The sequence below is a fragment of the Chelon labrosus genome (genome assembly GCF_963514085.1).
Source record: "Chelon labrosus genome assembly, chromosome: 17".
Taxonomy (NCBI): domain Eukaryota; kingdom Metazoa; phylum Chordata; class Actinopteri; order Mugiliformes; family Mugilidae; genus Chelon; species Chelon labrosus.
In genome coordinates, this window is record NC_140350.1 from 23,142,997 (window position 1) to 23,157,083 (window position 14,087).

Sequence of the window (14,087 nt, forward strand, 5' to 3'; positions counted from 1 at the left end):
AAGAGCGCACTCGAATTATTTTGTTTGTGAGCCGCTCATATTTCTATAATTTATCATATTCATCAAATATATATATCCAGAAAGCACTCCCTGTTGTTCAAATAAATTGTTTGAAACTCAAATACGTGCTTTCTGTTAGCCCTAGTTTGTGATTCTCATGTATTAGCATACATTCAGGTATGCTAATTTGTTGTCTGGAAAAGATAAATAACCAGCGATGCTTGATTTTAAAAAAAAAATAATATTATTTATAAACACTTACCACTTTTCTGATGCTCTTTCCAGAACTATCAAACATTTTTTAGTATATATAAACATGAGGCTACAGCTACGAGCTAGCTAGCCATATTAGCTGTGTTGCCAGGATAGGGATCTACTGTTGCCTAGCAACTGCACTGCTAGGAAAATAGTTTGTCCCGTTAAAACTTTAAAGTTTTACACATCTTAAACAAACAAGACTATTTTTTTCTATGTTTTGCCATTGAATCAAGCTGTTTTATTTATTTATTTATTTATTTATTTTTACCGTTGAACATTGAATCGAAGCCATTGCTTCTAGTATTAGTGCTAAGCTAATCTGAAATAGTGCCAAGCTAAACTAAGCTAACGTTATTCCATATTTAAAATACAACTATCTTCTTATCTTGTTTTAGCAACATTACGTTCATTCTCTAAATATTTGCAGCTTACTAAAACCAAGATAATGCAGATAAAGCTGTAGAGGTAGAACTAGCTAGGTGACATTTTTTATTTATTTATTTATTTTACAAACAAGTGCTAATAATAATAATCTATTACCTTAACTGCTGCTAATTTATTTTCTGTCAGTATAAAACAGTAGAGGTCTATTTTCTGACTTTTTATAGACTAACATATTAATCATTATTGCTTTTAAACAGCCCAAGACGTAAAGAAAAATGCACAAAAATATCACATATCTGCATGTTCTTAATGATTTGGAGTTGAAATAACAGAGGCCCTGAGATATTTTGCATATGGCACAAGAATAATTTAAATGAAAACACTAAATATTGGTGAATTTCGATCTTTGTATTGATAAACAAAATGTTAATTATGCAATCAAATACTAATTAGAGACACAATAGTTTTGTTTAACGTCTCACTTTAAATAAAAACCTGGAGAAAATAATTGAGCAAATCAAGAATGAGAAAAAATTTGTATATGAGGCATATTTTAAACTATAATGTAAACGGTGTCTGGCTTTATTTTGAAGAGAACGCGTGAAAACGGAAGTGAGTCTGTAACCAGCCTCCACTTGCTTGTCAGACCTGTTAAAGGGAGAGCAGAGGACCGCTAGTCCCCATGTTTGCTCTCCGACTGGAATAGTTAGCAGCTGGTCGGAGTGAAACAAACAACTTGCCATTCAAACGAAGGAGGCGGGTCTGCAATGGTGCAAGGCATCATGGGTAATGTAGTTGTGGCCTACACAAGGTAGACGAGGCAGCAAAAATAACTCAACACAGGAATAGATTTAATTAACTGGGTGTATTAAATGTATGTTTTGTCGCAGTAAACAAGTTGTTTACCCCAAAACAAATAAAAGACCAATTAAGACCAGTAACAGTAAAATAAGTAGTAATTATACATAGAAATAAAAAAAAACAACATGTAGTGCTTCTTTCAATATTTATTAAAACACCTTTTTACAATCCAGCCTCTTGTTCCTTGAGGCGTTCCAGTGATTAGCGTGCTCTGGGGAACCAAGGTGTGTTTGTAGTAAGCATGTAATTTGCATAATCAGGTATAAGCAGCTGTTATTATTATTGTTGTTGTTGTTGTTGGCCGAATGGAGAAGAAAACAACAGTTTCAGCACAGGTAGTCGCTCCTTAATGTCAGAGGACATTTCTCCTCATGTTATACCACTAGGGGTTGTGGGGTCACCTGCATGTCTCTCAAAGATATATTTGCAGTAATTGGCATCCTGTTGTGTTTCCAGTGTTTGAACCATTACCTCTCGCAAATTAATTAAATTGGATTCCGCTGGGCTTTAAACCTTTGACATAGCTCCATGTACATCCTTGAACATGTTCTGCACAGGTATGTGTTGTCAGCTTAGTTGGTCACAGTTACTGAGCTCTCAGCTTCAGGTTTTAGCTCATTAACAGAATTACAACACGTTTTGTTTTTGGCCTGTTTTACTGGCACTGATTGATGCACACCTACGGCCAATTTAGAATCACCAATGAACCTAAACCAGCATGACTTTGGACGGTGGGAGGAAGCTGGAGAACCTGGAGAGAACCCACGCAGACACAGGGAGAACATGAAAACTCCACACAGAAAGGAACCAGTCGGCCCATGGATTAGAACCCAGAACCTTCTTGCATCGCATCTAAAGTAAGAAAATCAATTTGACAACACATGTGCTGCAAATACTCACAACCAAAGTAGTTTTTTATTTTATATTTTTATTTTAACACCCAGAAAAAGACAAGTGCACTAGAGTTAGCATGTTGTATTGTCTTCTCTTGCCCCATTTGCCGTCAATCTGCAGATTAATTGCACATTTTGTCATGTATAGTTTGAGGAATAGCTTCAATGCCCTTTGGACTAAACCATCTTTAAGATGCAAAGGTCGAAATAAAAACAACCAAACCAATAAACTACAAAGGTAAACAAAGATGTTTTTAAATTAAACACTTTTAAATACAATAACCTCCAAACAAATAGTTTAATCTTAAATTAAAGATACTAGGCTTGACAGAAAAGAAAATACAAAAGAAACCAATACCCCCCTCTCTCCCCCTCTAAATACTAGATGGTATAGTCCAGATTGGAAGCACCTGGTGCTCTTCTTGATCACCAGCTCCAAACAGGAAAACCTCCAAAAGAGAGAATGATCAGAAATCAAACCAAACACCAATGAAACAAATATTTGGAGGAAAATATATTAAGTGAATGTATTAATCAACTAAACAGGATCCACATTCAGTTAAGCAACACAAAGAAATATTCTAAATAAAAGTAAATATTCAAATCCCTCACAAGGAATCATACTTAAAAAGTCACACAGCTTTGAACAGCAATCCTTTACCATCAGGTTGTGGGGTCCCCTGGAAACGTTTTCATTGTGATTTCTGTATTTGCAGCACATGTGTTCTTAAATGGACGAAGAAGTTTCTTAATTTGTCTGTGTTCCATTAATTTGCATGTGTTTTCTTAGGCTGCAGCAAAGTGATAAATCAAGCTACTTTTATACAGGAAATGTTGATGAAGAGTAGAGATGTAAAGTTGCTCTTTATGCTTAAGTGTACCTGGAGTTTTGACCTCTAATTATTATCATTATTAGTATTAATAGTAATAGTTGTTGTAGATTTCTGGTTCAGGACAGACTTTCCCTCCATCATGTGTCGAGTATTTTTGGCCCAGGGGGAAGAAACCGTGCACCAACTTTAAATCCCTGCCTCTAAATCTCAAGCCCCTAGCGAGCAATCTTAGAGGAGTGCTTTATAATCCTGATTTGAATTTCGACTGCCACTTTTCAAAAACCACCACCAAAATTCTGCCTTTTTTTTTTTTTGAGAGCACTTCTCTCGCTGACAAACTCTTAAAAATGCAATTTTTGGCCGATCACATATCACAGTCAGTCGGGCACGGCGCCCTTCTTTCCGCCGCCATAACCTGCCTATTTTCCTACACGGCTGCACTTTTGCAGGAATCGCTTAAAGAGAGGCCACGCCTTAATGGATGCGAGAAAGGTTATTGGTTGACAGGGCACGAGGAAATGGATGGAGGGGTAAAGGGGTCGACGCCGGGGTGGGATGAGTGAGGTGGAAGATGTAGGACCCCAGGTCGTGGGGCATGTCTCAGGAAGTTTTGGCTCCTTAGAGGGATGGGGAAGAAAATAAAAGAGGAGCGAAACACTACATGAGGCAAGGTCTTGTCCCTGAACTGAATCTGCAATAACTTCATTTCAAACACTTAAACCACATCCCCTGAGGAGTTTACTCCCGTCTAATAAATCTTGGAAGCGGCGCGGTGTTTACGGTCTCAAGCTGCGGCCCTCCGTCGCTGGTATAGTGTTTCCAGCCAAGGCTCTAATTGCGAGAACAATTAGTCGGAACAACCCGCCCAACAAAGCATTATTAAACAAACATAGACAGGAGCTCTGCCATCATAACGGAGAGATAATTGAGACCGCAGTGTCAACAAATTTGTACCGGATCTCCCTCGTGACACGCAACTATTGTTCTGCTAATCTTCAGATGGGAATATGAAACGTGCCCGTGCAAATAAACACACAAAGAACAACATTAGCAGCGCCATTTAGTCTAAAGCCCTATTCGCACGGGACTAGTTTTACCTGGGGACCTCTGGTAATTTGTGATAATAGCAGAGGTCACATGTGATCTTAATCCCGTGCGAATCGGCCATGTCCGCAAAAATTACACCACAAATTAGCTAGCCTGTTTCTCGTAACACAGAGGTCCTATGATAAAACTAATCCAGTGTGAATCGGCATATCTGTGATTTTTACTTTTTCAAGACTTTTGTTTGATTCGTGGCTTTTTTTCTGCCTCTTGTCACTTAAAGGGGAACTACTGTTTTTTACAACCTGGACCTTATTTCTTGCATAAAATACGATCGTTTACTCACCCATATAACTTTGGTGTCATTGGGAGTCGTTTGGACGATATTTAGATCAGCGTATATCCATATAGTGGGAGTGACTGGGGCACGGAAACGCAGCCTCTAAATAACGCATTATCTGCCGTGAAACTCGTTCATTCCATTTGGACAGATGTTAGGGAGTCAAGTCAAGATGTCTCTGACCCATTCACCCATTTAGACAGATGAAATCCTTAAAGGGGAACTACTGTTTTTTACAACCTGGACCTTATTTTTAGCATAAAATACGATAATTTACTCACTCAGGAGATAATTAGATCTGCGTGTATCCATAAAGTGGGAGTGACTGGGGCACCGAGACGCAGCCTCTAAATAACACATTATCTGCCGCGAAACTCATTCATTTCGCCAATATTTTGTTATGATACGCTAGCACTATTCCCTGTGAAGTCCGGAGTTACCTGTTATCATCATCCGGGGTCTGTAGGTCAATCTACAATCTACCCCGGATGATGTCTTCTGACCTGAATGATGTCATCTCTGAGCACCGCGTGCACCCGTGATGGTCGGCTTGTTTACCTGTAATTTGCTACTGCTAGTTTCTTGCAACATGGCTGAATATTTTTCCGATCCTGAAGTTGTGGACGAACCATCGCATTAGCAAATTACAGGTAAACAAGCCGACCGTCGCGGGTGTGAGCGCCATTCAGAGATGACATCATCCAGGTCAAAGGTTAGTAGGTCAATCTACAGACCCTAACTTAAAGCTGTCAAAAAGTGTAAAATGTCCTCGGACATAGTAAAGTAGAGTGTGTCAAAGTGCCACATGAAACACAGATGTCGGGGGGGGGGGGGGGTCGTTTCTGAATCACATGGCGTCCCCAGGTAAAACTAGTCCCGTGCAAATAGGGCTTAATACTCGGTTACTGTGGTTTATAAATCACGTGACAGATGAGCTGCTGGTTTTAGCTCCTCCGTGGGCTGCTCCCAGTTGGCAAATGTTCTTACAATGCAAACAATACTTTTTATTTAGAGGGGCGTTCACTTTTTGTGCATTGTTTATTCTGTATCACGTATTAATTAGTTGGAAGTGGGTTGTAAATTGGGTATTTTGTATCATCTCAGTGAATAAATAGACCTGGCCTTGGCACCAGAGCGCTAATAGGTTCCCTCAGTTAGCGTCCCTCTGTGCTTTAGTGTTCAGCCATGGCCTGATAGTCATTAAGCTGATGCGTTCACGCAGCGCGTTACTCATGATTCCTCTTTCTTTCCTCTCTGCGGGAGCTTTAAAGGTCTTGGTGTGATTCAGACATTATATGGCCACAGGTACTCACTTCTTTAACCGTTCCAAATGGCTGCACTGTAAAGAGTGGGGGAGGAGCCCGCAGCCACAGAGAGGGTTTGAGCTAAGTGCACAGAACTGGCAGAATTTCCCCCTCCAGCCTCTCCACCCCGATTCCCTTCAGCTCCCCTTTTTAAGCCTCCGTGAACTGATCGAAAGGCTTGTTCCATTATTTGTTAGCTTCCTCTTGACTGTACTCAGGAGTTACCTTGCGAGCGGTGCCTCTTTGTGCAGTAAGTCTGCAGCTCTGCAGATCTACTGCACAAAAAAAATCACCTCGAAGTGGAGATGAGAGATGTTTGTTGAGTTAGCGATAAGGAAGAGGCTGGTAAGGACTCATGCAGTCAGGATGTATGATTCAAACAGTGATACAACTTTGAACCGTAAGCATGTACCGTCACTGTTTTTGGGTTCCCTGGACACATATGCATCGTCAGTTACGCTCAACAAACCTCCTCTCTTCTTGTCAGACTCATTAACGTTAGGCTACACTTCATCTAATAACTTTATGCAGAGAGATTATAGCGACATATCCTCACGCAAAAGTCATGTTGTGTAATGTGATGATATCTAGTATGACAAAAAAAAAACAACAACAGATAAATGCATTTTATAGTCTAGTAGATTATGTTTTAACATTCACGGTGTGCATCTCCATGGGCGCCGCCGTTGTTCTGTGACGTCAGGCTGCTGCATCTCAGTGAAGTCGGGGTCGATTGATTTTAACTCCCGGCCTCAAGTGGCATTCCAGAGGACTTTTCCTAGTAGGAGGTCTGAAATTTCCCAGTTTTCTGGAACCCAGCATTACCTTGTGAGTTCTCTTTGTACATATACAGTAAAGGCTCATTTGCGTGAGATAGACGGCGTAACCTACGTACAAAGATATTTAAATGTTTGTTTCTCCGAACCTCCTCAGTTAACCTTTCCTCGATGTGTTCCATCTTTATTGATCCAAAACAATCAGTTTGTAAATTGTGGAGATGGAGAAGCAGCCGGATTATACTTCTGCATTAAGTTGACGCAGAAGCTACGGCGACAACACAGACACCTTCGCAGAGACTAGGGAGTTTATCTGCTCTAACATGAGCTGCAATCATTAGCATGTCCAGCTAAGAAGCTCAATACTGCAAAATGATTCATTTATTATCTGAAACTGCTTATCTTCTATCATCTCAGCTGTCACTGGGCCTATCACAGACCTAACACAGAAAGACACGACCATTCACACTCACATCTACACCAATTAACCTAACGAGTAGGAAGAAGCCAGAGCACCTGGAGAGAACCCACGCATGCACAGGAGGAAAATGCAAACTCTGCAGCCTGCTGGCGGATTTGAACCCAGAACCTTTTTGTTATCAGTGCGTCACTGCTAACTACTAAAGTTGATTCATTCATTCGTGCAAAATAAAATAAAAAAGAGCATCAAGTGAGAAAACAAGATAAATGTAAAGACTTTTAAATGCACCAGATGTTCAAAGGGTGAACATTAACATATGGATCTAATAATAAAAAGAATGATTTCATACATTTTCTCCGTAATTGTAGGATATGAAGATTATAAAAGTAAAACTTCTGGAACAAAGCTGCGTCTTTCGATATTAATCATAAAACTGGGGAGGATGCTGACTAATTGGTCTGAACATGCAGCTTTAGTCTCAGCCGCTCTCTGTCCTCGGAAAAATGATTCAACAAAGTCTAATCCTGTTCTTTCTTTCGTTTATTCGGTCCCTCAAAGTCTCCCGCACCCAGACGCCAACAGATGACGTCAGTTAAAGTCTGCGAGAGTTCAGCGCTCGCGGCTTAGTCAGAGAGAATTGAAAGTGGGCCACAGACTCCCTGACTCTGTCTCCCGTCTTCTCACGGGTTCCTCCACATCACATTCTATATTGTGTCCAACTGCCAAGAGACGCACGCACAACAAAAGAACGGCAGAGACGAGAGTGAATAAAAATCCAACGCTGTTGTTTGCTCGCCAGCTTTGGTTGTGTAGCGTGAGATGTGACAAAGCCGCAAGACTTTTATGCTGCACATCTGAGCAGCTCCGTCGTCTCTGACGGACGGCGAGACGCAGAGTGTCTTAAGGAGATAGAGGGACTTGAGAAGGAATTCCTCCTCCGCAAGGTCAAAGCGTGTCTTTGTCAATCATCGGCTGTCCATGATTCTGACACATCCAGCTGTTCAATGAAGAGTAGACAAGTGAGCCGGTGTCTTATCTGGAGGCGCTGTGTTGATGTTGAGTCACAAATTTACTAAAATTCATTTACATATAACGAATCATGGATAAATCTTACACAAGATACATACGAGTAACACATTACGTCTATAAGAGTGAGATGTGATGTGAAGATATGACTCCAGGAAACTGCTGCTGTTCATATGTACACCGATCAGCCACAACATTAAAACCACTGACAGTTGAAGTGAAGTGAATAACATCGACCATCTTGTGACAGTTCAGTGTTCTGCTGGGAAACTTTTGGACCTGGCATTCATTGGTGTGGATGTTACTTAGACATGTAGCACCCACCTAGACCAGACCAGACACCCCCACCCCATAGCAATGACAATCCTTGATGGCAGCAGCCATCTCCAGCAGGATGCAGCCTGACACAGACACACACACAAAAACACTTTAGGAACAACTAAAACAAAAAGCATGAAGAACAGCACAAGGTGTTGACCTGGCCTCCAAATTCACTAGATCCCAAACGGATCAAGTATCTGTGGGATGATCCACAGAGGCCCCTCCCCTCAAAGGCCCCCCCACTAACATCACAGGACACCCTCAGAAGGCCCATGTCCATTCTCTGATAAGTCACCACAAGGGAGACCTGCACAATATTAGGAAGGTGGTCATAATGTTATGCCGGATGTGTGTGTAGTGTGTTGATTTAGTCCAAAATGTGTCTTAACAGCACGACACAGAACTGGACAGTGTCCAAACTGAAGCTGACGATTCTTCTTAAAGTGACCCAGTTGTATGAATGTGTGATATAATTTCTGGCCGTGGAGCTTTAATCTCTGACATTCATTCGTGGACTTCAGACCTCTAAGCCAGAGGCACAGTAGCAGCAAGGTCCGTTGGCCGCGGGGCGAAGAGGAGAAGGAGAGGATCTGACATTAAGCTTTATGTGAAAACCTGCGGATAAAACCTGTAACGTAACATCTTGGAGGATGTTAATGGATTTAGAACAGCAATGAAATTACACGAGATGAAAGAGGCCTTCAGGCTGTAATCTGCAAATATGTAAAGCGCTGTTATTGATTAGAAATGCCTTGTCAGAATAAAAAATAGTTTTTGAAGCAGATGGATGTTGGGCATGTAACAAACAAAGAAAGCAAACAAGGTTTATTTAAATTAGCACACAGGTAAGTGCAGCATGGCTTACCATTAGCTCTGCATGCTAATATGCATTTATTTATTTATTTTTAATTAACAGTTAGCTACGTAACATTCATGAAACAACTTTCTTGTGATGAAAAATGCTGATGCCATGGGGGTACAATCAAAATAACGTAATATACCACAAATAATGATTTACAACAGTTCAGCTGGATGTGACATGTTATGGTAATAGTCTTTTTGCCTGTCTAAGCCTGGAGCCTTATCACCAGAACCGGGAAGAGGGATCATATCACGCAGGTTTTTGAAGGTCTCCGCTGGTTACTGGTTTTCAGAACTTATTTTAAGATCTCGTTGATTCATTTTAAAGCTCTTCGTGGTATGTCGCCGACATTTTAACACCATGTATGTGAAGGCTTGAGTGCAGGGTGGACCCAAAATGCGGAGAGACCGGTCGGCAGATTCAACAAAGGTTTAATAACAACTCAAAAAGCCGCTTTGGGTAGCGGCGGAGACTTGGGGCTGGCTGGCGGCGAGGACGCAGACGTAGTTTTGAAAAACGAATCATCTGACGTTGGTGTGGAGGGGGAACCAGGCTTTATGGAGATTTATGATGATTGCTGGATTGATCAGGTGTGCTCTGCTGTGCTCCTCAGGAAAAGTGAGTCAGCCTCGCCCCCGAGCCACCACCTGCACTGCTGGAGAGGAAAAAAGAAAACCTAAACACAGCCACAAACTAAATGAACATAAGACAAAAAACTCAGACCATGACAATGTACGCCAGCATCTTGAGCATTGGGCAAGAGTTAGTACTGATGCCTCACAGCAAGAAGGTTCTGGGTTCTAATCCATGGGCCGACTGGTTCCTTTCTGTTTAGAGTTTGCATGTTCTCCCTGTGTCTGGGTGGGTTCTCTCCAGGTACTCCAGCTTCCTCCCACCCCCGCGACCCTTCACCCTTCACAGGACAAGCGGTTGCAGAAGATGAATGAAAGAATGATCCGTTATAGAAACAGGAATTTTCTCTCAAACAACTAATTGTCTAATCATTTCAGCTGTCTGGGGAAATAAAGAAACTGCCAGCGGAGACCAGTAGGGGCAATTGGGGGCCTAACAATTTGTGTTTGTTTTGCCCCGGGGCCCTACAGGAGGTTCATCTATGTTACCTGATGATCACAGCACTCAACCAGCCAGCGACTGAGCTTTAATGCTGTTTTCCCATTAACAGACTTTCATACAATCCTCCTTCTCTCCCCAGGTGTCGCAGCGCCAGGTGCACAGCGACTCTCCTCCTGGGGTAAATGTGGATTTTGAAGGTGGATCCTGATCAGTTTACTTGTTCTGATTTGTTTTCCACTCTGCACCATGTCTCCATAATGAATGTGTTGAGTCTCCCTGTGTGTCTGACCCATCAGACATTTTCCAGAAATAATATAATCAGAGATTTGACCTTTTCCTCGAGGATTATGAGAGCCACGTGTTTCAGTCTCGGATTTAATGAAATGAATTCTGAGGGCGGGAGGTATTTGCGCCGTTATTACCACAAAATGAAGTTTTAGCAGGGTGCCGAGCGACGTCTCTGCTCTCCACACGCTGAGGAGTTTTTCCTGTTTCTGTTCTGCTGCTCGGAGTCTTTTCAAAAAACCGAGCTATCAGACGGAGGCATGTAAGATGGAGGACAGGAGTCTAATCTCTTCCCCGTGACCCGCATGAGATCCTGAGAACAGGCAGGGTGTTGGCAGGGCTCAGCCCACGTCTTAGAGGTACCTCCCTCCACCAGCACGCATAACTGTGATCTGTGCAAACACCGCTCTCCATGGATGACTGGACTTTGCACACTCTCAAGATCACAAAACACCAAAGCCGGTTACCTAACACACAGGTTATGTAAGTGATAAGAAGAATCCCAGAGATAAATGTGTTGTCAGTGGTTCATAACGCAAACAAATAAACAATCTTGATGTCCTGAGTGGGATGGTTAAAGTTTAATTCCAAGTTTAATTCGATTGGATTCGTCTGGTTAAATGAACACAACAAAAAATCTTAGATTCTTCAAATCAGGGGCCGTGACCGACTGTAAATAAAGATGGACGAGCTCTACGTGATGTGGTTTTGTAGCTACGGGTCAATAACCTAATAAGTGAGTGAACTTTGGGCTTGCCTACTTGGTAGTTTGGACTCTGCAGTACAGACTCTGGAGGATGTGAGGACGGAGGACGTTCATTCTGTAATTTGGAACAGCAGTGTACGTGGTGACGCCTGTGAAATGCATTCTGGGATGCATGGCTGTACCAAATCTACACCAGTTACCTCCTGGTCCGCCCTTTATAAAACGGGCAAGAACGTATCTGGGCACTTGGCCGGATAGATACGGTACAAGTACAACCAAGAAAGCACACTGTCCTCAGCGTGGTGTCTCTGGCCGTCGCCATCGTGGCAGAGCATGACTATTCTTAATAGGTGGTTTAGCCTTCTACGTCAATTTGACGCTGTAGCCATGGCGATAGCGCAGACCCTGCACAGATCCTAACGCTGTAGCCTGACGTGCAACTCCCCAGAAAGGTGACTACATGTCGCAGCGAAACAGAGCGCAAGAGCTGTAATTGGTCCGCTTCTTTCTGCTTTAGTATTTCCGTCTGCTTCTCCATCTCCGCAATTTCCAAATTGAATGTTTTGGATCAATAAAGATGGATGAACACATGTAGGAAAGGTTAACTGAGGAGGATGCAAACATTTGTACGACTCGTCTTCTGCGAAAGTTTCAGTCGCCATTGTTGAAAGTGAAGCAGGAAGTAGAAACAGAGCGAGCCAGACTGACGAGCGCACAAGCATAAATGGCTCGCACCGGCGTGGGCTACGTACGTACAGTAGGTCACGCCGTCTATGTCCCGCAGTACCTTAAATGAGCCTTAACTACCCTTAACTAATTCAAAAATAGTCAAAGTGGTGGAGCTTGAGTGATGCTGAGGCAGGAAGGTGACACCTAGCCAGACGGTCTGGGCGCTCACCTGTCACTCAAATCAGCCACGCTCTTAATTACACATAATTATAAGCTTAAATATATACAGTTAGCGCTTAAAGGTATTTGCAGCCCTCAGATTTTTCTGCATTTCTGCATAAAAATGACTCAAAACATCAGTGGATCTTCACACAAGTCCTGAAAATAGACAAAGAGAACTCGGTTATGTTTCAGTATGTGTTTATTAACGAAAATAAGCCAATATTACATATCTGCGAGGTGCAAAAGTACCCCTAGGATTACAAGTTAAATTCAAATAAGAGTTAATGTGTTCATAAGTGTTTCTAATCAATGTAATGAGACTCAGGTGCCTCGTTTAGTTTTAAAAAAAACTCCTCTGATTGGTCTCAGTCTGATTTTCACAACACGTTTATTGTAGTGCACGATGCCTTTAACTGCTTCTAATATAATGCAGTAATAATAACTATACTCACAGTTTCTGCCAGAACTCACTTTTAAAATTACATCTCGTGGCCTCATCGCCACGGAGCGCGTGGTGTCGGTGGTTGCCATGGTCACACTTGACTCCGCTGCGTTTGTGAAAGCAGAAATCACCAGATCAGGTGCAAGCACGGCCATTTACTCTCACCCAGCCGCCCCTGCTGATATTTAGTCATCAAAACAAGAATATTACACTTAGAACCAGCATCGTAGAGGTAATGAACTTATTAACGCGCATCACCTTGCTTTTTATTCCTGCCTCTCTCTTGTGGCAGGCTGTAATGTTCTGTTTTCCATCACTACCAGAGTCCTTAGCGTTCTGCTGCAGGACTCAAGCAGCCACCGCAGCCACTCATTCATCATCCCATGCATTTTACATTTGTTAGACAGATGGCTGAAAGCTCAAATTTCCTTATTTTCTGTTGTGCCCAGAGACATAAATCATAAAAGTTTTCAAAACATCCTAAAAAAAAACAGACAGGAAAGTAAACGGACATCCTCCGCAGGTCTGTGCACGTCCCTAAAAGATATCCCTCTAACTCGGGCTGTCAGACGGATCGCCACTTCCTGTCACTTCACAGCATGCGGGGATTATTTGTTGTGCTGCTGGCCGCACTATTTTCTCAACAGATGTCCTGTCACGAGGTAATTGCAGAGACGCTGTTACGAGATACAAATTTGCGTCTTTTGTGGCGAGATGGGTCTTGAATCTGTGCCAGGTATTAAATGAATGAAGGGGTCAGAAAGAAGCTACTTTTTCTGAAGAACAAATAGCTAACAAGCTTTTTTTATCCACTGAAGAACCACTGAAGAACATCTTATATCCCTGTATTTGAACCCAAGGATTAGAACTTGAAGGCGTATTTATACGTATTGTCTTGTATCCTTACATACTCTGCAATCAATTCGTCAAATTTCATTTTCATTCATTCATTCATCTTCTGTAACTGCATGTCTTTTGGAGGGTCGTGGGGGGGCTGGAGACCCCTGGACAGGTCTCCAGTCTATCACAGGGCTAACACAGAGAGACACTCACACCTACGGCCAATTTAGAATCACCAATGAACCTAACCAGCATGTCTTTGGACGGTGGGAGGTGGGAAATAACGAAGTACAATCTGTACTTTCCTTGAGTATTTCATTTTCTGACGACTTTTTACTTTTTCTTCCCACATTTATACACAAATATCTGTACTTTCTACTCCTTACATTGGAAAAACAGGCTCGTTACGGATGACAAGACGTAAAATACGTGACATGATCAGACATGACTAGAGCATCGGAGGGAAAGTCCAAGAAGAAGAAGAGGGACTGTCATGGTTCTGTTTTTTTGATTCCTGTGTTCAAGT